Here is a 25,563-nt window from a genome sequence, read left to right on the forward strand (position 1 = left end):
GTAAAGTGACAGGATAGAGGGAGGAGATACAAGTTGAAAGAGATTTAGGGTTGTATTGTTTTGGAGAAGAGTGGGCAGCACTAAACTCCAGTTTAGGGAAGTATGTATTATTGGGTGAGTATTATAAAAATCAAGGTCTGGACAGGGTTGCATTTTTTTTTCAAGATTTTATTGATTTATTTGACAGAAAGATCACAAGAAGGCAGAGTGGCAGGCAGAGGGAGAGAGAAAAGCAGGCTCCCCACTAAGTAGGAAGTCCCTGAAGTGGGTTTCAGTCTCAGGACCCTGAGATCTGACCCCAGCGAGCGGAAGGCAGATGCTTAACTGACTGAGCCACCCAGGCGCCCCAGCAGGGTTTTTTTGCTTTTGTTTTGTTTTGTTTTTATCATGCAGGTCACCTTACCAGTGTTGATCTGGAAATTTCAGACTGACCTTTAAAAAGTCACATTCCTAAGGACTGTAATTAAATCTTGGTTTGCTGTCATGGTGGGAGCAAATGACTCCACTTTTTTTTTTTTTAAACAAAGTCCATGATAACCTTGTTTGATTACCAGCATCCAGGCATTTCCGAAGCTTGAAATAGCCATGGAATGTTCATTTGTATGAACCAAGAAATCCCTTTTTATTTACACTGCTTTGGTTTGTAACCAAGAGTTCACCCATGTATCTGTAGATCTTTGAAAAGCTGGTATATGTTTCTCAAGATATCACTGGTTTTATTGGATTTTTGGTGATTGCTTCAACTATCTGTGGTAACTCGCATTCATTGCCACAGGCAAATCTGTTCTTCATTCTCCAGATGGTCTTGAAAGCTTTATTCCATATTTCATAATGGTGGAGTCCATTATCATTCACTAAGGCATGGTTCATTCTGACCTTGTTTGAAAATTGGCAGAGCTCACTGAAGGAGGGGATGGAAAGGAATGTTCTATCAAAAGGGAATAAAAATCCCACCACTGGGAATAGTTGGTGCATTTGTTGGGGTAAGTCAGGACTAAAAGAAGTAGTGGGCAGTCCTGTGTTTCAAGGATCATTCATTCATCCATTCACCCTATATTTATTGATTTTTAGGCACTGAACGTGACAGCCCCAGTCCCTGAGCTCAGGAAACTCATAGCTGGGGTTAATGGGGTGGGGTGAAGAACTACGTGGTACAACCTGGAGAGCTCCTAGGGGCTTATTTGTCTTTGGTTTGATTCATTCCCCATTCCAGCTTCTGAAATTTCCATCATATGAGTTATTCTTAATATTATTGCAATACTCCCAGGAAGTCCCATTTAGAATGAAAAATATATTTAAAATGTGTTAACTAGGGGCGCCTAGGTAGTTAAGTTGGTTAAGTGTCTGCCTTGGGTTCAGGTCATGATCCCAGGGTCCTGCTCAGTGGGGAGCCTGTGTCTTCCTCTCCATCTGCCCTCCCCTATCCCCTACTCCTGCATTCTCTCTCTCTGTCAAATAAATAAATAACATCTTTAAAAATAATAATAAAATGAGTTAACTAGAGGGATGAGCCCACTATGGTGAAGAGTAGGAGAGGATTTTTTGTTTTTTTTGAAGTAAGCTCTACACCAGCATGTGGCTTGAACTCACCATCCTAAGACAAGAGTCAGATGCTCTATGGCCTGAGCCAGCCAGGCACCCCAGGACAGATGGATTTTGATAAGAAGACAGTCTTTGGAAAGAAGCTGCAGCCCTGGTGTTGTCTAAGGTAAGGGAAGGAGATGACAGTGGGAGAAAAGGTAGGTTAAAGAGGAGTTGAGAAATTCCTACTATTTCACCAGTTTTCTCAGGTTCTGGTGGTACCCATGCCTTGAATATCTTTCCCTGGTAAGAAAGTGGGACTTATTTTGTATTCTAGTCTTTGAAGTCAGATGTATCTGTGTTTGAATCCCAGCCTTGCTACTTACTAGAAAGTACCAAATTACTTCTAAACTCAGCCTCAGTTTCCTTATCTGTATAAGACAGAGAAAATATTCACAGATGGTGGCTGGGGGGTGGAGGAGGGTGGGGAGTAAAAGATACTAATGTATATAAAGAGCTCAGCCCAGAGCCCAAGCACATTGGTTTTTCTCAGTGAATATTAGTTCCTGTACTTGGTTGAATAATCCCAGAATAATCCCAGTCATTTGACAGCGTTTAGGTCAAAAAGACAAGAAATATCAAATGATTCTTTACATTAGCTTTATAGATGACTTTTTGGAGAGGTGGGGAGAAAGAGAGAGAGAAAGACTGACCTAGCCCAATCTCCTTCAGTTGACATTTTCACAATCACATTTGTTAATATCCTACTTTCTATTTATTTTGTAGTATTTCTCTTCCTGGCCTATTTTAGCCCCTAAGTCAGACCCCAACTAACCCCCTCTACATCAGAGACAAGGAGTCATAGAATTCTTCCCTTCCATTGTCTATTTTTTTCAAAGTAACAGCTTCGGGTACCTAAGACAATCAGGAAATAAGAGGAATTTCCTTTTCTGGACAACAAATAATTAAAAATGATATATTGAGTGCTGGCTATGCACCAGGCAAATGAGCTCTGCATCTTACATGGTTTCTTTAATGTTTCTTTAATGTTTACAACAACCAGGTGAGTGGGGATTATTATCTCAGATCTATAGGGCCCTATAGGGTTGTTCTGAAGTTTAAATAAAATAATGTTTGAAAAGTGCTTAGAACATCTAGATTCAACAGAGGTTAGCTGTCACGATTACTGTTACTTTTCAGTGAGGAAACTGAGGCTCCCACTAGTTAAGATACCCACCTAAAGTCAACCAGCTACAAGGACAAAGAAGGATCCCATGTCTCACTGTCGTTAGAGTGGATGTGAGAGAGCCATCATGATTCACAACATCTTGACTGAAATGACAAAACATTAATCAATTTGAACAACAACAAAATTTTCAACCCCATTTTAACCTCATAGTCCAGTGAACGTTCATCATAATTTTGAGCCAACACATCCCCACCACTCCCCCATTGCCCCCCCCCGGGGCATAAAAGTCCCTTTTACAGATGCTAAATTCGCTTCTTACCATCTCCCAGAGCACAGTCTTACAATTCTGGCTTTCTAGATCCATTCCCCACTTTTTCTCAGATGTGAGTGAGTCCTATGGTGTATATCTACCACATGCCTAGCCCTTTCTCTTGCCCCCTTAGATTGTTGTAGGGATGAGTATTGATCTAAGCCTGGCCAATCAGTACTTTCTCCCCACCCAGGATTTCTCTTAATTTACCTAAAAATGGTTATTGCATTGTAAGCCTAAGGAACCAGGGAGGAAAGTATTTAGTGCCGCTTAGATGGGCTTTGTCCTGGTATATGTGATATTTCATTTAGAATGTGGACTTCAAGTGGGAGCCCTGGGAACCCTGGAGGGCTTGCATTAGGAGTGTTAGTACCTTTCTAGTGGTAGAAATAGTCAGATGCTAAACTTAGGAGTGCCGTATTTCCAGATATATGAAGAAAGCCAGTCTTGGGGCACATGGCTGGCTTAGTTGGAAGAGCATGCAACTCTTGACCTCAGGGTCGTGAGATCGAGTCCTACATTGGGTGTAGAGGTTATTAAAATAAGTAAATAAACTAAAAAAAAAACCCCAGAAAAACCTAGTCTTGTTAGAAACTGAAGCCAGTGCAGTAAGGGAAGCAAGGATTCTAGTGAGGCTGAAGTTCCTGGTTCCAAAATTCCTGAAGCCACATTTCATCTGTCTCCCCACCTCCCACCTTTTAGTTTCACTCTTCAGCCCTTTCTTAGATTCTTACAGCTAATTCTTCTCCTGCCCTTTCACCCAAGCAAGTTCAGGTTGGGTTTCAGACCCTTGCAATCAACAAATCTGGATAACCTATGTATCCTATAGCCACAGTGAGACTGGACTCCCTGCTAATCCTGATCACATTTCTGCTTGTGCTGTTCTTTGTGCCTAGAATGTTCCTTGTTCCCACATGTCCAAAACCAACCACTTCAAGGCCTCATTTCTCATGCACTCTCTCTGATCCAACCTGCAGGAACTAACCTATCCCTTCTCTAAGCTCCCAGATCCTTTAAAAGAGGCGAAAAGTTACCTTACTGTGCTCAGAACTTTCTAACTTCTGTTATAATTTAAATATATACCCTATCTACTATTTTCTTTCCAGAACAAAGAGGTGTCTTCCTCATCTTGTTCCCACTGTGCTACCACAATGTCTGGCATGGATAGATGTTAGTTCCCTTCTCTTTCTCCTTCTTATTGTAGGCACACTTTCTTCCTGTAGCTTCACTTGCTTTCCCCAGCACCAACATTCTATTTCCTGCTGCTGAGTGAGAAAATGTTCATCTGTGTCTGCCCCAGGCAGTTGTGGGTTTTTTTTTTTTTTTTTAAGATTTTATTTATTTATTTGACAGAGAGAGATCACAAGTAGACAGAGAGGCAGGCAGAGAGAGAGAGAGAGAGAGAGAGAGAGAGAGAAGCAGGCTCCCTGCCGAGCAGAGAGCCCGATATGGGACTCGATCCCAGGACCCTGAGATCATGACCTGAGCCGAAGGCAGCGGCTTAACCCACTGAGCCACCCAGGCACCCCAGGCAGTTGTGTTTTGATGAAAGAACACCAACAAACTGTTGTAAAAAGAATTTAATTTACCTAAAAATGGTTATTGCACTGTAAGCCTAAGGAACCAGGGAAGGAAGTTGTTAGTGCCGCTTCATGTGGGAGTCCAGAACTAAGAAAAGATACAGAAGGGAGAAGACAGGAATATTCTTTCAATCATTTATTCTTGCTAGGACCTGTACCCTGGAAGGCTTGCTTTCAGCAAGAAGGGACTCCATTTCCAAAAGAACCACCTGCCAATCTTGTGGTTCTAGTTTCCCAGTTTCCTTTCAAACCTCTTTGGCAGATCCATTATTTGTTACCATTAGGGAGAAAAGAGGTAGTGAGTGTGTTCTCATATGTAGATATATTTAAAAATTCTAAGCAACTTTTGTGGCATGGAGGCTGGTGTTTTGAGAATACATTAGCAGAATATGTAAATTTTTATATTTAGCTGTCAGCTTCTCTCTCAAATTCTACCACCTGGATGAAGTTCTCTCTGTCCCGAAATCTATATTCCCTTTTCTGAGTTCTGAGGATGTCTTTTTGCACTTTCTTTTAGTTTGCGTCATATGCCTTTTACTGACTGCTGTTTTGTGTGTGTGTGTGTGTGGTTTTTTGTTTTTTTGTTTTTTTTTTTTTGCAGGTTTTTGTCCTCCAGAATAAATTTAATTGGTTTTGGGTTTGGCCAATTTTAAATCTTAGCTGTACCCAGAGAAAATTACAATGGTTACACTTTGTTTAAAGGATGAGGTATTCCAGAGGATCTATTAAAATACCTATCATGCATCTATAAATATCCAGTTACAATAAACATCTTGCCCTTCCTTTATATCCTGCTGCTTTGGGGGAACAATAGGGTAAACAAGTTTCAGAAGCTGGGCACCCGACTTTACAATTTTGCTCATTCAACCGATGAAAAATATACAGGAATAGAATCCACGTTGTTGGTTATTTAGCTAACTTTTTATGGATGTTTGTCACGTCTTTCATTTTCAGAACCCTAGAGTGCATGAACCTACTTTGTACAGCGTATTGTTCTGGCATGGTGTCTTATACACAGTAGGCTCTGAGAAATGATTGAATGATGTATACACTCTTTTAGAGTTTCTTTGCAGGGTAACATGATTGAGAATAAAGTACTAATAGTCATCTCAGTCTTTTTGTAAAGAAATGGATAATAATAAAGATATTATTACCACAGTTTGGAACAGTCTCTTGGCCTCCGATCTGCAGTATTACCCAGATCAGAAAGAGTGGCTGAAAGGGACAACTGGGGACCAACTATGTGAGGTAGAATGCATTCTCTTTTCTCTGGTATTTAAACACAAGCTGTAAGAACAAAATGTTTCCAATTAAGATACCACTGATTTTTCCTTCCATTAATTCCATTTTTCTTCCAAGCAAATGGGTGTATATAATGACTCCACATCGAAGAGTCTTTTCTAATGGTTAAAGAGATGTGAGTTTTATTGGAACAAAGCAGAATTCACAAGCCCCAACAGAGCAACTTGTCAAAGTTACTTTATACTTGATTTACACATCATTCTTCATGAACTGTGCTGGTTCCTCATTGTATGTGCTGTCTTTTCAAAACTCCTTCCCCAAGAATGTTTCAGCTCTTTCTCCTTCCTCTTGCTCAATCCTTTCCCCCTCGTCACTTACATTCTCCTCACATGGTATTCTAATGATCTATTTTCTCCCTTTCACCTCCTTGAGGGCAGGTATTAAAGCTCCTTCAACTTAGTATATTTGGCGCCTTGCAAAAGGGCCTGATCTGTTAGAAGAATGAATGATAACAATGCCTCACATTTATATGGCACTTTGGACTTACATAGCACTTTCCTATGTTACTCGACTTCAATGATAATCTGAGGCAAGCAGGAAACCCATTATCATCCTTATTTACAGATCTGAGAAGAGGTTCAGAAAGGCTGTGTAACCTAAGGGCAAATATACTGCAATTTCAGGAGACACAGGACTCATCACTAGGGATTCCTGCTCTAGAGTCCTTTTTTAACATTGAAGCTGTTTGTTTTCTGAGCTATGTGGAAAAGGCAAAACAAACTTATTCCTTGGGCACTTTTCACTTTCTGCCTCCACACTTTACTCCTCTCTTGGGTCTTTTCACTTCCGACTTAGCCCTACTGAGATACGGAAACTGAAAGACACCATAATAAAAATCTTTTTGCTCCTTTTCCTGCTTCTGCTCATATGTATGTATGTGTATATATAGATATGTGTGTATATATATATGTGTGTGTGTGTATATATATATATATGTACATATATATATAGTATAGTGTGTATATATATGTTATATAGTGTAAGTATGTGTGTGTGTGTATATATATGACTACATGAGTGTGTCTATATATATAATTTAAAATTTTTTTTTAATTTTTAAGTTGGCTCCACACCTGACTGACCTGGTGCTTGAACTCACATTCTCAAGATCAAGAGTCGCTTTCTCTGCCGACTGAGCCAGCTGAGTGCCCCTCCTGCTTCTATTCTTGCTAGGACCTGTACCACCACTTTACAAACACCTCATAACGCAAATAGTGTATGTCTTCCTTGTAAGAGACAAGGAATTAATGATTTCTTTAGAATAGATTACATCTAAGGAAGGGCCAGGTGAGAATGACCACAGGGAGCTATCAATTGCTTATTCCAGACCATTGGTGCTTAGACATCTCAACGCCAAGACCCCCTCGCTCCAAGGAATAACACCTGGGCCCTTGCCTTTGTTCTAATGGGTTCTTGAATACCTGAGAGGGCATGTACACGAGACTACCATCCTTTATAAAAACCGCGGATCCGGAACAGAGGTCTGGAGAGACTCTCCTTTCCTCTCTGAGTCTCTCAGATACTCTATCTGTACCTGCCGTCTATACTTCAATAAACTTTACTTTTACCTTCTGCCGATTCACATTTGACTTCTATCTTGCACACAGGCAGGGACTCTCTTAGCTTGTCCTGTGGGATGCCCTGTGGGTCCTTGGTCCATCACTACTTTTTATTTAGGAGCCACATATTTCTTACATGAGGTTGAAAGATGAAAAATATATACTCTTCTGTTGATTCTCCAGTTCCCCTCTGCCAGGGACGTCCTGGCTGAGATGTGAGATTGTAGAATATGTGGCAAAAGATGGGGATGATGTGTATGTGTGGGAAAAGATGTAGCTGATTGGCATGGCCACAGTGCGCTGCTCAGAGGACTTTCAGGGCAAGGGCCAGCAATGTTGAGCCTTGGGTTCCCTCTATCACCCCCTCCCAACTCCAACATTTTTCTCTAGGGAAAATCTGGATAAAATGAACTGGTAGAGTGGGGGAGAATGACACAGTAAGACTCCAGCAGATGTTGATTTAAATATTAAAGAGTGTTGGGGTGCATGGGTGTCTCAGTTCATTAAGCCTCTCCCTCTAGGTTTTGGCTCAGGTCTTGATCTCTAGTCATGATCTCAGGGTTTTGAGATCAAACTCCTTGTCCAGCTCCACACTCAGCATGGAGTCTGGCTGACATTCCCTACCTCTCTCTCTGTCCCTCCGTGGGCTCACACACATGTGCTCTTTCTCCCTCTCTCTCAAATAAATAAATAAATAAAATCTTAAAAATATATTAAAGAGTGTGTTAGAAAACGGGTGGAAATGGTCAAGGTGAGGGTGAAAAGTCAATTCTTATTTGCTGACATTAACTGCATTTGATAATTGTGTGCAGTTGAACTCAATCATCCAATTGTTCAGTTCTCCTTTGCACACGGCTCTGAGGGTGGAAGCTAAAGAAAGGAGGAACTCTCTAATGGCTTTTAAAATAAGCAGAGTCTTTTTCTTTCTTCTTTTTTAAAAAAAGATTTTATTTATTTATTTGACAGAGATCACAAGTAGGCAGAGAGGCAGGCAGAGAGAGAGAGGAGGAAGCAGGCTCCCTGCTGAGCAGAGAGCCCGATGTGGGGCTCATCCCAGGACCCTGAGAAAATGACCTGAGCCGAAGGCAGAGGCTTTAACCCACTGAGCCACCCAGGCGCCCCGCAGAGTCTTTTTCTTGAAAAAGAATGGGCAAAAGCAGTAGTTTTATAAATCCAAGATACATGGAATGTCATGGGATGCGAGTGGCACAGATGCCTACCTCATTAGCAAGTTAAAATGAGAATAACAAGGGAACTTATTGGCCTTGTCTCAGCTTCACATGCAATACCCAGATCATAAAGCACTAGCACCAATGACATAACTCCACATATACCCACTCCCTAACATCTAGTTACCAGAAATAGAGAACACATTTCATATGCAGAAACTTAAAAGACATATAATGAGGCCTACCACTTAATGAGTAATTAGTATGCGCCAGGAACTTTACATATATTTTACAGGAACCCTGTGATAATAAGAACTAACATTATAAGTTAACAGATAAGTACAGAGGTTTAGGGAGATCAAGCAACGTGCCCAAGGTCATGTACCACTTAAGTGGAACTCCAGAATTCTCACCTCTGTCTGATACTGGGCTTGGGCTAAACTGCATCATCTATGTCCAATTTAACCACTGGCAAGCCCTCCCTCTTCTGCCTGTATCATAATTTTTACATGAATGACACATACATGGCTTGGACGTTGTGGACTCCTCCTATGCCCCCAGTTAGATTGTGAGCTTGTGGAGGGCAGAGACCGGCTCTAGATCCTCACTCAGTTACACAGTAACTCAGTAGAATATATTTAACGATGGACATCAGGAAGATGGCTAGAAATGTGGGAGTCCAGAACTAAGAAAAGATACAGAAGGGAGAAGACAGGAATATTCTTTCAATCATTTAACGAGCACCTAGACCAGTGTTAGGAGCTGCGCATACTGTGATGACCAAGCCAGTTAGAGTTCCCACCCTTCTCAGGACTTCTTCGGGAAGGTCCGGGTCATGATCATGGATGTAAGTCACCTAAACGGCAATTTACCTTGGTGTTCCTCGGAGGGGTGGCAGGCCCCAGCATCTGCAGGGTTCTAGCAGTCCTGCAGAGCAAAGACACGAGTAAGATAGAAGTGTGTCAAGTGAAACGCTTTTATATGATTGTACTTGACAGACCAGAAGTCTAGGGCCGGTTGTGAAGGGAGATAAACGGACGCACAGCACCCGGCGTGCGTCCGAGATAAAGGGGTGTGGCCGCCCCGCTTCTGCTGCCAGCTTTTCCAAGCGTCGCTTCGTTCGGCAGCATCAGGACTGCGGGAGGCGGGGGTCTTCTTCGCCCACTACGGGGAAAACCGGGAGCCCCGGATGGCCCCTAACTCCTCACCGGCCTTTGTGAAACGTCTCCAATTGTGCCTCATAAGCGGAGTCCGGCCCCCCGCGGACGGACGGGTCTGTCTGGACGCCGCAAGGGCTGAAAGGTGAGGACGGTGCGGTGGCGGGACTTCCCTAGAATCTAAGTCAACAACACCCCCCTCCCAACCCCCGCCATTAATTCTCCTTCCCTTTCCCCCTCCTCCCGCAACCCAGCTCCGGCGCTCCTCCCCCAGCCCTTCTTGCCTCCCGCGCGCGGCCTGGGGGGGGCGGGGCGAGCGATCAAGACTGCGCGAGAGTTTCGCCCAAATCCCGCGAGACTTGCCTGCTGCCGCGGCCGCCGCCTCTTACGTCTTTCCCTTTGACAAGTCGCTGCTGCTGCAGCAAAAATAAAGGACGCGGCCGCCGCAGCCGCTGCCGAGCCGGGCTCGGGTCGCCGGAGCCGCGCCCCACCCCCGCCAGCTCCGGAGTCGCGAATGGTAACGCCTCTTCTGCCCTCCTGGTCGCCTGTGCGTGCGCTCCACGGGCCAGGCAAGGCCGGCCAGGGCTGTTCCCGGGCCGCGGCCGAGCGGGGGGCCGCCGGGGTCCTTGGTGGGCGGCAGGCAGAGGCCTGAGAGAACCCTCCCGGCGCGGTGCGGGGCCTCGGGCCTCAAAGGCCTCCCGCAGCCTGAGCGCCTACAGAGCCCCCTTAGAAGCCGAGCCGCTCGCCCGAAGGGGTAGAGGGACCCGCCCCTCCGCCGGCTTGCTGTACTTGCTCCTCGGGGGTTGGGTCTCTGACCTTCTCCCCCATCCCTTTATCCGCTAACGAGGCTCCCTCCCTGGCTGGGGCTAGGGTCGGGGGGTAGCGGCCCGACTCTTGCGGGAGAGCCGCGACCCGCGTGCCCTCCCGTAGCCGACCACCTTTTGAGGGGTGGAGATTGGGACGACGTGTCTTTATCCTTTCCTCTGCTTTTGGGTGGGGGCAACTCATCATCAGGTAAATCTTTCTCCAAATTACCTCACCTGCCTGGGTAAAATAACAATTTGTAAAGCCTGTGCTACCCGGAAGGGGAGACGAGATGCATTGTTTAGCCTGTGGGTAAGATGAGGATGATGATGACAAGAGCTGTCCCAGGCAACATGGTGAAACCTTTTCTGTGATGAGTGGTAGATTCTTGGGAGACACGAGGACCGGAGCTGGTACCACCTTTCCCAGGAGGTTATGTAAAAGAAACGCTGTCCAACCCAGCGAGCTGTGAGCAGGGACAGATTTGCCTTACTTTTAAAATAATGTCTGTAGTTAGTAGAAAATATGGATAATCAGAATTAAAGAAATACCAAATCTGAACTCATTCTTGTAATTCCATTTCCAGAGATAGCATTTCATGGTTACCATTTTGGTGTGTTTCCTAACAGACACTTAATTTTTTCAGATAGTCCTTGGCTCATTGTTGATTGGGACTTCCCCGTTCTATGTATGTTTCAAAATGATTTGTTTTATTTGAGTTACTTTGGCTCACTTGATTAAAAGTGGTTACTTGTTCATTAACACTGGCTGTACTCTGCCATCTCTCTTTCCTTGGACTCTCTTCCAAAATGATTGTTAGATAAATGGTTTTAAAAATAAAAAGTTAAAAAATTATTATCCGCTTGTATGTAATACATAAGTGTTTTTAGTTTTTCCTGTGGTGGGCGCTGAAAGGGAGCAGTGTTTGTGGAAGGCAAACTATGATTATTCACAGTGGGAAGAAACCTGTTACCTTAAGGTTTTGTAACATTGATTTCCATTGGTTATTTTTAGACCAGCATCGTTATGTGACACTTTGTTATAGTGCCTTTGTGTTTGGGGTGGGATGGATACCTGCCTTTGATTATGTAGGTTTCTGTGGTGTGAGTTTTTACAAGCAAAATTGAGTGTCTTAGGTGTCTGTTTATATGTATGCAAACATATGCACCTATACATGGGTTTATCTCTCAAGTGAGTTAAAATGTATTATTTTAGTAAAGAAAGCATTAGGTAGGGCAAAGAATAGTTTTGTAATATTTCTCCCAAATTATATGACAGGATTATATATTACAGAATGAAACATCTAGAGAGGTTAGAAATCTGGCAGCTTTAAAAAATAGGATAGTGTCATTTTTCTTGGGTTGTCATTGGAATGGATTAGATGGCCTATTAAGGCCTTTTGTAATTCTAAACTCTTATGAATTTTGCCTTTCCTAAGTTTCTCTTATCACCTTGCTTCTTAAATTTCTAGTCGTGCTGTTCATACGTGACACTTTCCCATTTATTTGCTGGTCATGTATTCCACTCCCAATGCAGACATCCTGGTGGTGCATGAGGAGAAAGCAAATGTAAATGGGTCACTTTGTTTATTAATATAAACATTTTCTGCAAATCCTATTTAATTAAAGGAATTTCAAAGACTATGTTCTTGATTGGGCTGGATTGGTTAGTAGAGGATGTAAATAATAAATAGCAGTCAAATTCTAATGTCTCAAGCAAAAGACAAAATTACTCCCTTCTTAGTATTAAAAAAGAAAAAAGAGAGACTCAATATATTAAACAGTTGATCTTTTAAAATTCAGATTTTCAGTAAAATAACAATAATGAAGACATTGTGGTTTGGTGTGTGGCAAGAAGTTTGTGTTAGGATAAAAGCAAATTGACTTGTGAAACATTTTGAATTCCATAGTTGGACAACTTTGTAATAACTAAAAAATTTACTATAACCTGTTAAAGAGAATTTTTTAAATTGTAAATAAGACTTTGGCTTAACAGACAAATGAAATTGTTATGGGCACATACTGCAGATTATCATGATGTTGAAAACAAATTAAATTGGTCACATCACTTAAAAAGAAGTTTGCAGAGTAGAGTCACAATAGCTAGCAAATTTTTTTGACTAAAAGAAACTGTAAGGGAACATAAAGTAGCTAATTTATTTTTTAGATGCCAGATATGATTTTTATGATTTTAGTTTTTTCTGCTGTTACTGGGCCCTCTAAATTAATAGAATATTAAATTACAGATTAGATCCCTGAGCAAGGAAATATGACAGTTGGGTAAGATGATCAAGTGATGGATTTTATTTATTTTCAACTGTTTATTTTGAAATAATGTTAGACTTACAGAAATGTTGCAAAGATAGTACAGAGAGTTCCTATATAATATTCTTCTACATCATCTCCTGATGTTGATACCATAACCATAGTACAATGATCAAAACCAGGATGTTAACTAAACTACAGACTTTATTGCAGTTTCACAAGTTTTACCCCTTAAGTCTTTTTTCTGTTCCACAACCTACTTCAGTGCGTTTAGTTGTGGTATTCTTGTTTCCTCCAATCTGTGATATCCCTTAGTTTGTCCTTGTCTTTCATGATCTTGACATTTTTGATGCGTACTGTCAATTAATTTGTAGACTTTTTCTCATTTTGGGTTTGTCTGATGTTTTCCCTACGATTAGGTCGAAGTTATGTATGTTTGCAAGAAAACCACACATGATGTGTCCTCAGTGCATCATTTTAGAGGGTATGTGGTGTTGGTATGTCTTACTGCTAGTGATGTTTTAACCTTGATTACTTTGTTAAGGTGACCTTTACTTTGTTTTCCACTGTAAAGTTACTATTCTTCTTTTGATACATATCATAGGGAAGATACTTTGAGACTATGCAGATATACTGTTTCTCCTCAGACTTTCTCCTGCTGATTTTAGCATGTCTTGATAGATCTTGTCTGCAGCAGTTACTGTGGTGTTTACCTAATGGTGATTTATGTTTTCCTCTATTTTTAAAAACATATTATTGGAATTTTTCTGTTAGGAAGAGATACCTCTTCCTCATTTGTTTATTCAGTTACTTATTTATGTAATTATAATCTCATGGGTATTTGTTTTATTCTACATGTTGTAACCCAATAGTATTTTTTTATTCTCAACTTATTCCAGCTTTGGTCATTAAGAGCCTTTTCAAGTTGGCCTTCACTCTCTTTTGGACAGTTCCTTATATTCTGGTATCAGGCTATTTCTTGCTCATATTGTATCTTTCCTTGTACCAGTCCTAGAATCAACAGCTTGTCTAAGGAACTCTATTGGAGAATAGAATTTAAATCAAGATCTGGCTGCTAGGTGTACTCACTGGGGTGTCATTGCACGTAGGCCCTCAGAGGACAGTGCTAGGAAATACAGGTATAAATACCAACCCTCCCACACATACAAGTGAGCACACACACATTTATTTATATATTTATCTTTCTATATATATTAAATATATAGAGTTCATATTGATAGCTTCTAGTCTAGTATGACACCACAAGGTTCATTCTAACCTTTACTGACTTCTTATTTGTATCACTTTTTCTAATAGTGAAAACCTGGATCTCGTTGTCTGTAGACACTAGATCATATAGATAATAGATTATATCCCATTTGTTCACTTTTATAGTGCACATCAAGTAGTTACTGATTGCTAACCCATTACCCTTATGAGAAACATATTTTTCTAATTAGAGTACAGGTTTTTTTTTTTTTTTGGTCTTTAACCTCATGGTATCTAGTCAATATATTATTTTCCTAAGTTATTTGGGTTAGTTCATTTTTCCAAAACATTCCCTTTAGAGTTATGTTATTCATCTATAATGCAGTTTGGTTCTTTTCTTACTCTTTGTATTCCATTTTGGGTTACCCCTTAATCCTGGTAGATTTGATTATTTATTTATTTAGGTATATGAAACATTACCATGACTAAATACTACTATGTAAAGTGATATAGTCAGAGAAATGTCACTTCTTATTCCTACTACTTGATTCCCACCTTCATCCCCTTTTCCTCATCTGTTTTTTTACCCTTTAGGTAACTAGTCTCTTCGGTTTTTTGGTTAATCCTTCTATTATTTCTTTTGCACAAATGAACAGATTGTTGTGTTTTGTTATATTCCTTTCTTTTTTTCTCATACAATTTTATTTTATTTATTAATTTAATTAAATTAATTTATTTGACAGAGATCACAAGTAGGCAGAGAGGCAGGCAGAGAGAGAGGAGGAAGCAGGCTCCCTGCTGAGCTGAGAGTCCGATGCGGGGCTCGATCCCAGGACCTCGGGATCATGACCTGAGCCGAAGGCAGAGGTTTCAACCCCTCTCAACCAGGCGCCCCTCTCATACAATTTTAATTGAGATACAGTTCACATACCACAATTTTAATTGAGATACAGTTCACATACCACAAAACTTTCCCTTCTAAACTGTACCAATTCATTGATTTTTTTTGTGTATTCACATGATTGTGCAGCCATTACCACTAATTCAAGAATATTTTTACCACTCCAGAAAGAAACCCTGTGTGCATTAGCAGTCATTTCCCCTTCCACCTTCCTTAGCCCAGGTTAACCACTAATCTGCTTCATGTTTGTATGAATTTGTCTATTCTGAACATTTCATGTAAATGGAATCATATAATATGTTGACTTTTATGCCTGACTTCTTTCACTTAGCATAATGTTTTAGTGTTCATCCATGGAGCATGTATCCATACTCCATTTCTTTTTTTGGCTGAGTTATACTCCAGTATATGCATATATCACATTTTATTCATGCATTCATCATTTGATGGACATTTGGTTTTCCATTTTTTGGCTACAGTGAATAATATTGCTATGAACATTCATGTACAAGTTTTTGTGTGGATGTGTATTTTCAGTTCCTTGGGTATATACCTAGGCATGGAATTGCTGGGTTGTATGGTAACTCTGTGTTTAACTTTCTGAGGAACTGCACAACTGTTTGCTTTTTCCTTTATTTCTTATATGAGGAGTAGCATCTTATAGATATTCTTTTGCACTTTAATTTTTTTACTTATTGGAAATCACTGGATGTCCTGGAAATCACTCCAAATTAGTTTATTCTTCTTGATAGATAGATAGTCTTCCTTCTTTTTTACAGCTGTACAGCACTCCACTCTGTGGATCTTTCCTAATTTATTCAACCATTCTTCTATGTATGTACATTTAGGTAATTTCCTGTATTTTGCAGTTATAAACAGTATTGCAATAACTGACCTGTCCATACGTATTGTTAGAGGTATATCTTCAAGGTAGATTTCTCTAAGTGGGATTTCTGGGTCAAAAGTTGAGCATGCAGGAGTCCCTCTATGTCTATAGTTTCTCTTTCTATAGTTTCACTTACTGGTGGTCAACAGTGGTCAGAGCAGATGATCCTCCTCCTACTGGTAGCCTAATGCTACATCTCAGTGCCTAAATCATTCACCTCACTGATCTCATCATGCAATGTGAGATCTTATCTCACATCATCATAAGATTGAGTACAGTATAATAAAATATTTTGAGAGACCACATTCACATAACTTTTTTTTTTTTTTTTTTTTAAGTAGGCTCCACATCCAAAGTGGGGCTTGAACTCATGACCTTGAGATGAAGAGTTTCATGCCTGAGCCAGCCAGGCCCCCCTCAGATAACTTTTATTACAGTATATAGTTGACCTTTGAACAACATGGGTTTGAACTGCCTAAGTCCACACAATACTGTAAATGTATTTTCTCTTCCTTATGATTTTCTAGTAACATTTTCTTTTCTCTAGCTTACTTTATTGTAAGAATACAATATATAATACATACCATGTCCAAAATATGTGTTAATTGACTGTTTATGTTATCAGTAAGGCTTCTGGTTAACAGTAGGCTTTTAGTAGTTAAGTTTTTGGATAGTTAAAAGTTACGTGCAAATTTTCAACTGCATGGGGTATTGGTGCCCCCACCCCTGCATTGTTCAAGGGTCATTTATATTGTTATAATTATCCAATTTTATTATTGTTGTTGTTAATCTCTTACTCTGCTTAATTTATAAATTAAACTTTATAATGGGTGGGTATCTGTAGGAAAAAACATACTATATATAGGATTTGGTATTATCAGGCATCCACTGGGGATCTTGGAACATACCCCTTTGGATAAGGGGGAACTACTGTATATAGTTGGGTTAGATATTACAGAAGTGTACTCACTTGCGTTCCCACTGGTAATGTATAAGAATATCTATTTCCCCCATAACCTCACCAACAGAGAATGTGTTGTGTCATTTATATTTATTTATTTATTTATTTGTGGGAGGTGACTGATTTTTTAAAAATGCTCTGTAGTCATTTCAGTGACCTGAACCTATTGTGTAGGGGCTCTTAATGCCTGTCATTGGTAGGTTCTTATAGCTTGAAAATGAAATAAATTGTCCATTAATATTACACTGATAGTTGTAGGTTGTTATGTGCAGGTGAAATCAATGTATGCATTTCTGATCTAGCCAGGATTGCTCATTGAAACTTTTTGCATTCATAGGAGTTGCTACATTGATTCATAATACCCATGCACTGAAATACTTCTGGAGTTTAACAAAGGACAACTGAAGTTGTAAGGAGAATATTCTTTTCTCCAGAGTATGTGTGATATAGTAGTTTTGGTTCATATTATATGCTAGTTACTTTCAATAGTACACACAGTACATATTGAAATCATGGTATGGTAGTTATTTAATCAGTAATGGCAATGTCTGGAACCTTTCATATTTCCATAAGAAAGAAGGTTAATCTTAAGGATGAAATGAAAGTTTACAGTTCTGGATTGGGGATAATCTTACCAGATTTTAGTGGGACCCAGATACTAAGGCAACATGAAAAACATCCGCATCTTAAAAGGTAGCAAGTTCTGCCCAGCTGGAAATTTAGGTTCTTTCCCAGAAAGAATACTCTTCCAAGTCTGGGGACACATTAATGAAAAAAACAAAGATTTCTTAAAGAATTTCATTAAGTATAGTTGGTACATGATATTATGTTAGTTTCTGGTATAGAATGTAGTGATTTGATAGGTCTGTATGAAAACAAAAAAATCTTGCACCAGAGGAGCTTATATTCTCGTAGTTTTCTGATGAACTGGTGTTTTTAAGAAAAGATGCTGAGTGCTGATTGTGAATGGAACCAGCAGAGGTCATGTAGTTTTAAAATAAAATTGCTTTTGTTGCTATACAAACCTCAAATGACACTAGATTTTACTGGTTACAAAAGAGAAGGCCATGAAAAGTCAGAGGGTGGTAATTTACATTGTTCACTAATCTCTTTCTCATTTTAAAGGATTCCTAGTAGTGGAAGTAGTAGTAGTATAGAGTAATAGTAAAGTCTTTTTTCTCAGCTGGGGTTCCGTGAAAGAAGTAAATGCCCTGGGACATTTGGACAATCACTGTATATAAAGAATTAAGTTCTCTCCAGTGCACCTAGAATGGCACTAGGTATGTACCATCCTTGGGAGAATTGAGAAGATACTCACTCCAGTATTCAAGTTCTGTGGTCTAGATGATGAACTTCAGTTGAGAAAGTCATTGTAGTCAGATCCGTTTGTTTTTTTCCTAACTCTCCCACTTGCTAGCAGAGGGATGTTGGACAAATCTTAGTCTCTTAGCTTCTTGACCTGTAAAAATGAGAATAATAATAGTTGCTACATCATAGGCCTGATGTGAGAATTAAATCTTTCCAATCTACCTTTATCCATTTCTGTGGCTTTAAAAACTCTCTTTGCTGGTTGACTTCCACATATATGTCTTCAGCCCAGACCCCTTCCCTGAGGTCCAGTATTATAGTTCATCTGCTTATTTCATACTTCATTGACTAGTAGGCATCTCAAACTAAATTTGTACAATAAAGAAGGTGTGATTTCTGCCCTCATTATTTCCCTGAGTCAGCTGTTAGTAATGGCTGGACCATTCCACTAGTCACTCGGGTCAAAAGCCTAGGTATCAGTTGTGATTTTTCTCATTTCTTTATACCCTAAACAAGCCCATCAGCAAAACCTCTTGACTTTATCTTTTGACTATCTTTCTAATCTGATCATATATTGTGGTTGTCTTTACCTTATAACTTTGGTCTAAACCACCATTATCTCCTACTTAGGTAATTCCAATGGTGTCTTTTTAAAATTTTATTTATTTTTATTATTTTTTAAAGATTTTATTTATTTATTTGACATACAGAGATCACAAGTAGGCAGAGAAGCAGGCAGAGAGAGAGGAGGAAGCAGGCTCTCCGCCGAGCAGAGAGCCCGATGTGGGGCTCGATCCCAGAACCCCGGGACCATGACCTGAGCCGAAGGCAGAGACTTTAACCCACTGAGGCACCCAGGCGCCCCTCCATGGTGTCTTTAACTGGTTTTCCTCCTTTCTCATTTGGTCTCTGACAGTCTATTCTCCACTTGTAGCTAGAATGATCTTTTTAACTGTCAATCAGATAGACCACTCCTCTGTTTAGTACTTTACAATGATTTCCTTCTACAATTAAAGTAACAACCAAATTCCTGGTGTTGGTTTACAAGGCACTACATGTTGTATTTAATCCCTGCCTATCTCTCTGTTCATTCCTTTCCTGCTACACTGAACTCCTTATGATTCTTTGTTCACAACAGGAACATTTCCAGGGCTTGGTATTCTTGCTCGGCTTATAGTGCTCTTCCTTCAGGTCTTTGCACTGTTTCCTCCCTCCCATCATTCAAGTGTTTGCTTAAAGAAGAGTTCTCAGAGTTTACCTCTTCAGAGAAATCGTCAGTCATCACACTATAAAAATTAGTGATCATCTTCCCTCCGCTCTCCTTGTCTCTTTTGCTTTATTTTTTTTGCATTTGTGCTTCCTAAAATTTAATGACTTGTCTACTTGTTTATTATTTGTCTTCCTCACTAGAATGTAAACTCCACGAGAGCTTGAACCTATATGTTTTACTCATTCCAGTGCTTCTAAAAGTCCCTGGTACATAGTAAGCCAGGAATGTAGCTCTAGGAACTTGACCATGGAGTAAAATTTTCTCTATATTAGATTAAATAATTCTGCCTTTGTAATGTTTTGTGCCAAATGGAGAACCATGTTTCTTTTTAAAGATTTATTTATTTTAGAGAGAGGAAATGAACACAAACCGGGGGAGGGGGGATGGGGGGGTAGGTAGGAAAGGAGGGAGAGAGAGGATCCCAAGCAGGTTCCACGTCCCTCACAGAGCTGGATGTGGGGCTTGTTCTCACGATCCTGAGATCATGACCTGAGACAAAATCAGAGTCTGGTGCTGGATTGACTGAGCCACCCAGACGTCCCTGAAGGAGAACTGTTAATCAGTTAAACAGCATGAATTTTTTTGCATTGGTTTCTCACATATGAAATGTTAAGATTTAGAATTTATAACATTGTCAAGAGCATGTAATTGTGCATAGGCTGTGCTAAATAATATATAAAAAATTAACTTGGAGTTCAGCTCTTGTGGTTCTTGCAGTGTTGGCTTGTTCTCTAAATATAATGGTAGTGATGTTAATAGAATAGTAATATTTCCTCCTACTCTGGCAAGCTATTTGTTCTCACTTTAAACTCTTGATTTAAAGTCTATGGATTTTGATTTTGGGGATATACATTGTTGTTGTCCAAGTGTTTTGTTTTGTTTTTTCCTTAGACTATAGCAGCATTTTTAGAAGCTCTTTTAAGTTTTGCCATGTTTTAAGACCTTTTGTGGTGTTAGTCACTATACCGTAAAATTGTTGGGTCATGGGCAATGGGCAGTTTTATGTGATACAATTCAAGTAAGCAGCTTTACTGATAGTATTAGAAATATAGGATAACCTAATCTAGAACTAGAAAGATTATATTGTCTATGTGTTAATATAATTGAAAAGCAGAAGTGTCTTTTATAGACGATATCGTTGAATTTTCTTATACAATCAAGTATCCAATCATATGTAATGAAATATGGTCATAGTTTCTGTTTTCTCAACATTGTTCATTCTTTTATTTTATTTATTTATTTATTTATTTTTTAAAGATTTTATTTATTTATTTGAGAGAGAGACAGTGAGAGAGAGCATGAGCAAGGAGAAGGTTAGAGGGAGAAACAGACTCCCCATGGAGCTGGGAGCCCGATGCGGGACTCGATCCCGGGACTCCAGGATCATGACCTGAGCCGAAGGCAGTCGTGCAACCAACTAAGCCACCCAGGTGTCCCTCAACATTGTTCATTCTTTTAAAAAGAAGAAATAAATGATGGAGAATGATAGATTTATGTAATTTAGTGAAGGTGGTGTGGTGGAGTAGACAGATGTACATATAAAGGAATAATACTGGGTAACATTTATTGAATGTTTACTGTGCACCAGGTATTATTCTAAGTACTTTTTTCTGTTATTTATTTATTTGTTTATTGAATTAATTAACATGTAGTGTATTATTGGTTTCAGAGGTAGAGCTCATTGATTCATCAGTCTTTTTCTTTTATCTTTTTTCTTTTTTTTGATTCATCAGTCTTATGTAACACTCAGTACTCATTACATCATGTGCCCTCCATAATGTCCATCACCCGGTTACCCCTACCCCCACCCCCTTTCCTCCAGCAACCCTCAGTTTGTTTCCTATTATTAAGAGTTTCTTACGGTTTGTATTCCTCTCTGATTTTGTTGTTTTATTTTTTCCTCTCTTCCCTTATGATCCTCTGTTTTGTTTCTTAAATTCCACATAAGAGTGAGATCATATGATAATTATCTTTCTCTGATATGGTTGAATTGTCAATTATTTAAACCACATTTTGGGGCACCTGGGTGGCTCAGTGGGTTAAGCCTCTGCCTTCAGCTCAGGTCATGATCTCAGGGTCCCAGGATGGAGCCCCGCATAGCGCTTTCTGCTCGGCAGGGAGCCTGTTTTCCTCTCTCTCTCTCTCTGCCTGTTTCTCTGTCTACTTGTGATTTCTCTGTCCATCAAATAAATAAATAAAATCTTAAAAAAACAAACCCTATAGTCTTAGAGCTAAACAGAACTTTAAAAAAAGAATAAGCCTCATTTAACCTGTTTATTTTGCAGAGAAGGAAATTGAAGTACAGAGAGGTTAAGTAGCACAAGATCGCACAGCTAGCAGGTGATGGGAACATGAATTAGAATTCTGTAACAAAGGGAGGTATTGGCAGAACTGTTGGGGGCAGAGTCTGGAAATGGCAAACCTCAATGTGATGGTTTTGGCTGATCTAAAATTCTGTCCCACTGAGGTACCTGGGTGGCGCAGTCCATTGAGCATCAGACTCTTTGATTTCATCTCAGGTCATGATCTCAGGGTCATGAAATCGAACCCTGATGGGGCTCTGCATTCAGCAGGGAATCTGCTTAAGATTTTCTCTCTCTCTCTTTCCCCCCTCCCCCCCTTCTTCCTTCTGCCTGTTCCCCTGCTATGTGTGTGCACATGTTCTCTCTCTCAAATAAATGAATCTTTTTTTTTTTTTTAAAGATTTTATTTATTTATTTGACAGAGAGAGATCACAAGTAGACAGAGAGGCAGGCAGAGAGAGAGAGAGAGAGAGAGAGAGGGAAGCAGGCTCCCTGCCGAGCAGAGAGCCCGATATGGGACTCGATCCCAGGACCCTGAGATCATGACCTGAGCCGAAGGCAGCGGCTTAACCCACTGAGCCACCCAGGCGCCCCAAATAAATGAATCTTTAAGAAAAATAAAATAAAATCCTATCCAACTAATATTTGGGCAAGATCATTCTACATAGGTGTTGAGGAACTCATTGTGACAGACTGAGTTTAGGTGCCACATGTTGCTTTGAATTCTTAAAGAATGTTTCTAGGTCAAGGGGCACCTGTGTGGCTCAGTAGGTTAACCCTCTGCCTTCGGCTCAGGTCATGATCCCAGGGTCTTGGGATCGAGCCCCAAATTGGGCTCTCTGCTTGGTGGGGAGCCTGCTTCCCCCAACTCTGCCTGCCTCTCTGCATACTTGTGATCTCTATCAAATAAATTAAAAAAAAAAATCTTAAAAAAAAAAAAAAGAATGTTTCTAGTTCTGTTCTGCCAAAGAGGGGAAATAGATGTTAGAAGAGAACAATAATTGTTATAAGGATTGGATATTGCCATAGGAAGGTAAATATTAGTAAATCTTTATGCCCTGGGATATGAAATTTTTCTTGATAGACCTTGAAACTTAATGATATTAAGGAACAGGTTTAGTCTGTAAACTGTCTAGAGTACAATCAGGTAGGGAAATAGTAATGACTTACATTTGTGTGTGTGTGTGTGTACCTATGTCTACACACATATATATTTGTGTAGTGTATATGGCTTCTAGTTTGCAAAGTACGTTGGTAACCATTTTCTCAGTTGATCTTTATAATACCTCTGTGAGAAAGACAGGGTAGATAATTCTGATATTTGACAAGCTTCCACAAGGAGAAGAGGTAGCTTTGAGGAATGAGCCTTTGAATAACCTCTAATTGCTAGACCTTCTTTTATTAGGTTCTCTAGTCATAAAGGAAGTTGCTATTTCTTTGCAAAACTGCCAGTGTATGTGTGAGTGGTGGACTTCTGCATTTTTTTTAAAAGTTTTATTTATTTGAGAGCGAGCACAAGTGAACGGGATGGGGTGGGGAGAGGGAGAAGCAGACTTCCCGCTGAGCAGGGAGCCCTACGTAGAGCGCAATCCCAGGATCCTGGGATTGTGACCTGAGTTGAAGGAAGCTGCTGACTGACTCAGCCATCCAGGTGCCCCTGGACTTTTGCATTGTATGGTGTTACTGGGCTTGATCTCTTAAGTAGGTGATTAGAAATTGCTTAATCTGGAAGCAGAAGATAACTTGGCATGATGAATGGGCAAAGGTGGCCTGTTGTAATTGGCATGTTCTTAATGTTATACTGAAAGCCTAGCTGTTTTTAAGAAATGTAATTTAGGGGCGTCTGGGTGGCTCAGTGGGTTAAAGCCTTTGCCTTTGGCTCAGGTCATGATCCCAGGGTCCTGGGATCGAGCCCCACATCCGGCTCTCTGCTCAGCACAGGGAGTCTGCTTCCCTTCCTCTCTCTGCCTGCCTCTCTGCTTCCTTGTGATCTCTGTCAAATAAATAAATAAAATCTTAAAAAAAAAAAAAGAAATGTTTAAAGCTATAATTCTAATTGCAACCCTCTTGTAATGTTTTTTAAACTAATGTTTTAATGAAAACCTTCTACCACTTAGACTGCAGTAATGTTGATGCTTTTTTTGACTGTATTGTAGATTAGGATAGAGGTGGAGTGCTTTACTTTTTAGAGGTAAAAAAAAAGTTTGGTAGCTTCTGAAAAGGCTGATGTGAATGTATAGCAGTAGTGAAATGCTGATAAAAGTTCAGTAGGTCTCCTGTTTCCCTTGTTTGTTTTGGAAATAGTTTGAATTGTTTTGGTTAACTTAAATTGGTCTGAGATATTAAGAGGGACTTTTCAGAACCCTTAAAGGTACACTGTAAAAGAGAATAAAGTGAGATGCCAATTGACAGAATCAGTTCACTTTAAAATAGTTGAGTGATAGAATGTGACTCTGATCTACAAAAATCTAAGGAATTGCTGAATATTTTGTATTCTTAAATTCTTTTATCTTTCAGTTCTCTGTTATTTTCTTTTTCCCTGGTGCTCTCTTATAACTGCCTCCTTATCACCACCCCCTACCTCTTGGTGTGCCATCTGTTGGTTTGGCTCTTTATTTCAGAGTAGGAAGGCAGGAAAGGGTTTTCGTACACAAGATAAAACTGGTTCTTTTGGAGCTCAGTGAACTGGTGCACTTATGCAATAAGTCTGCTAATGATAAATTCCAGAAGTACCATAGGCCACTAGGACTAGAGAGAGTGATGACTCTGCAATATTGTCTGCAAATTTTTTGTGACTGTTGCTTTATTTAATAAATAAAAACTAGAGTATACTGAAACACTATATTTTTTTCATAGCCATAAATTGGTTATCTAGAAACAGGCTTGCAAAGAATAGTCATTATTGAAGAGATGAGTGTTAGTGAAATTCATGTCAAATGACTTCTTCTAGTACTTTATAAATATAATTTGATCATGGAAAATTTATATTCACTAATGCCTGACTGTGCATTAGTCTGTTGTGGGAATATGTAGACACTATTTGCAGTCCTAGGCAGGTAATTCAATTCCCAGACAGCATTAAAAAAAAAAACAACAAACTTTTGTTACAAAGTATTTTAAACATGTTAATATAAAACAGAAAGAATAGTATAAAGAGCTTCCATGTCCTCATAACTGAGCTTCAGGAATTATAGGCAGTCTTGTTTCCTCTGTATTTCTATTCACTACCACTGCACCCCCAATCCTTGGACTCTCTTGAACCAATTCCTAAGCATAGACATATTTTTAATTTGTAAATTTCAGGTATTTCAGTTTGGATTTCTAAGACTCTCTCTTTTCATAAAATAAGCCAAATACCATTATTATACCAAAATAAATTTATAGCAGGTTATTAATATCACCAAAAATGTAATCAGGTTTCATATTTTTCTGGTTATTTTATTTTATTTTTTAAAGCTTTTATTTATTTATTTGACAGACAGAGATCACAAGTAGGCAGAGAGGCAGGCAGAGAGAGAGGAGGAAGCAGGCTTCCCGCCGAGCTGAGAGCCCAGTGCGGGGCTCGATCCGAGGACCCTGGGATCATGACCTGAGCCGAAGGCAGAGGCCTTAACCCATTGAGCCACCCAGGCGCCCCTTTCTGGTTATTTTACATAAATACTTGTATGTGTGTTTATATATATGTGTGTGTATATATATTTCTTTTTCTTCTTTAAAGTTTTTTGTTAAAAGAGGCTCTCTTTTCTTGGCTTTGAGAAGTTTCCCATGGTCTCATTTTGCTGATTGCATTTCTGTAATGTCATTTAATATGTTATTTTGTCTGCTGATTTCCTGTAAATTGATAGATTTGTCAGAGTTTCGTTCTTATTG

At 39.7% G+C, this 25,563-nt stretch overlaps 1 protein-coding gene across 10 annotated transcripts in view; it reads left to right on the forward strand.

Moving 5' to 3' along the window:
* Positions 1–10,199: 10,199 nt before the first annotated feature.
* HERC1 (HECT and RLD domain containing E3 ubiquitin protein ligase family member 1) overlaps positions 10,200–25,563 on the forward strand; it is a 185,838-nt gene continuing 170,474 nt past the window's right edge. For all 10 annotated transcript variants that reach the window (XM_032864757.1, XM_032864756.1, XM_032864764.1 and 7 more), the window contains exon 1: positions 10,200–10,304. The gene's annotated coding sequence lies outside the window, so the exon portion shown is untranslated. The remainder of the gene's footprint in view (positions 10,305–25,563) is intronic.

This window comes from Lontra canadensis, unplaced genomic scaffold, assembly GCF_010015895.1.
Source record: "Lontra canadensis isolate GAN:19392208 unplaced genomic scaffold, GSC_riverotter_1.0 scaffold28, whole genome shotgun sequence".
Taxonomy (NCBI): Eukaryota; Metazoa; Chordata; class Mammalia; order Carnivora; family Mustelidae; genus Lontra; species Lontra canadensis.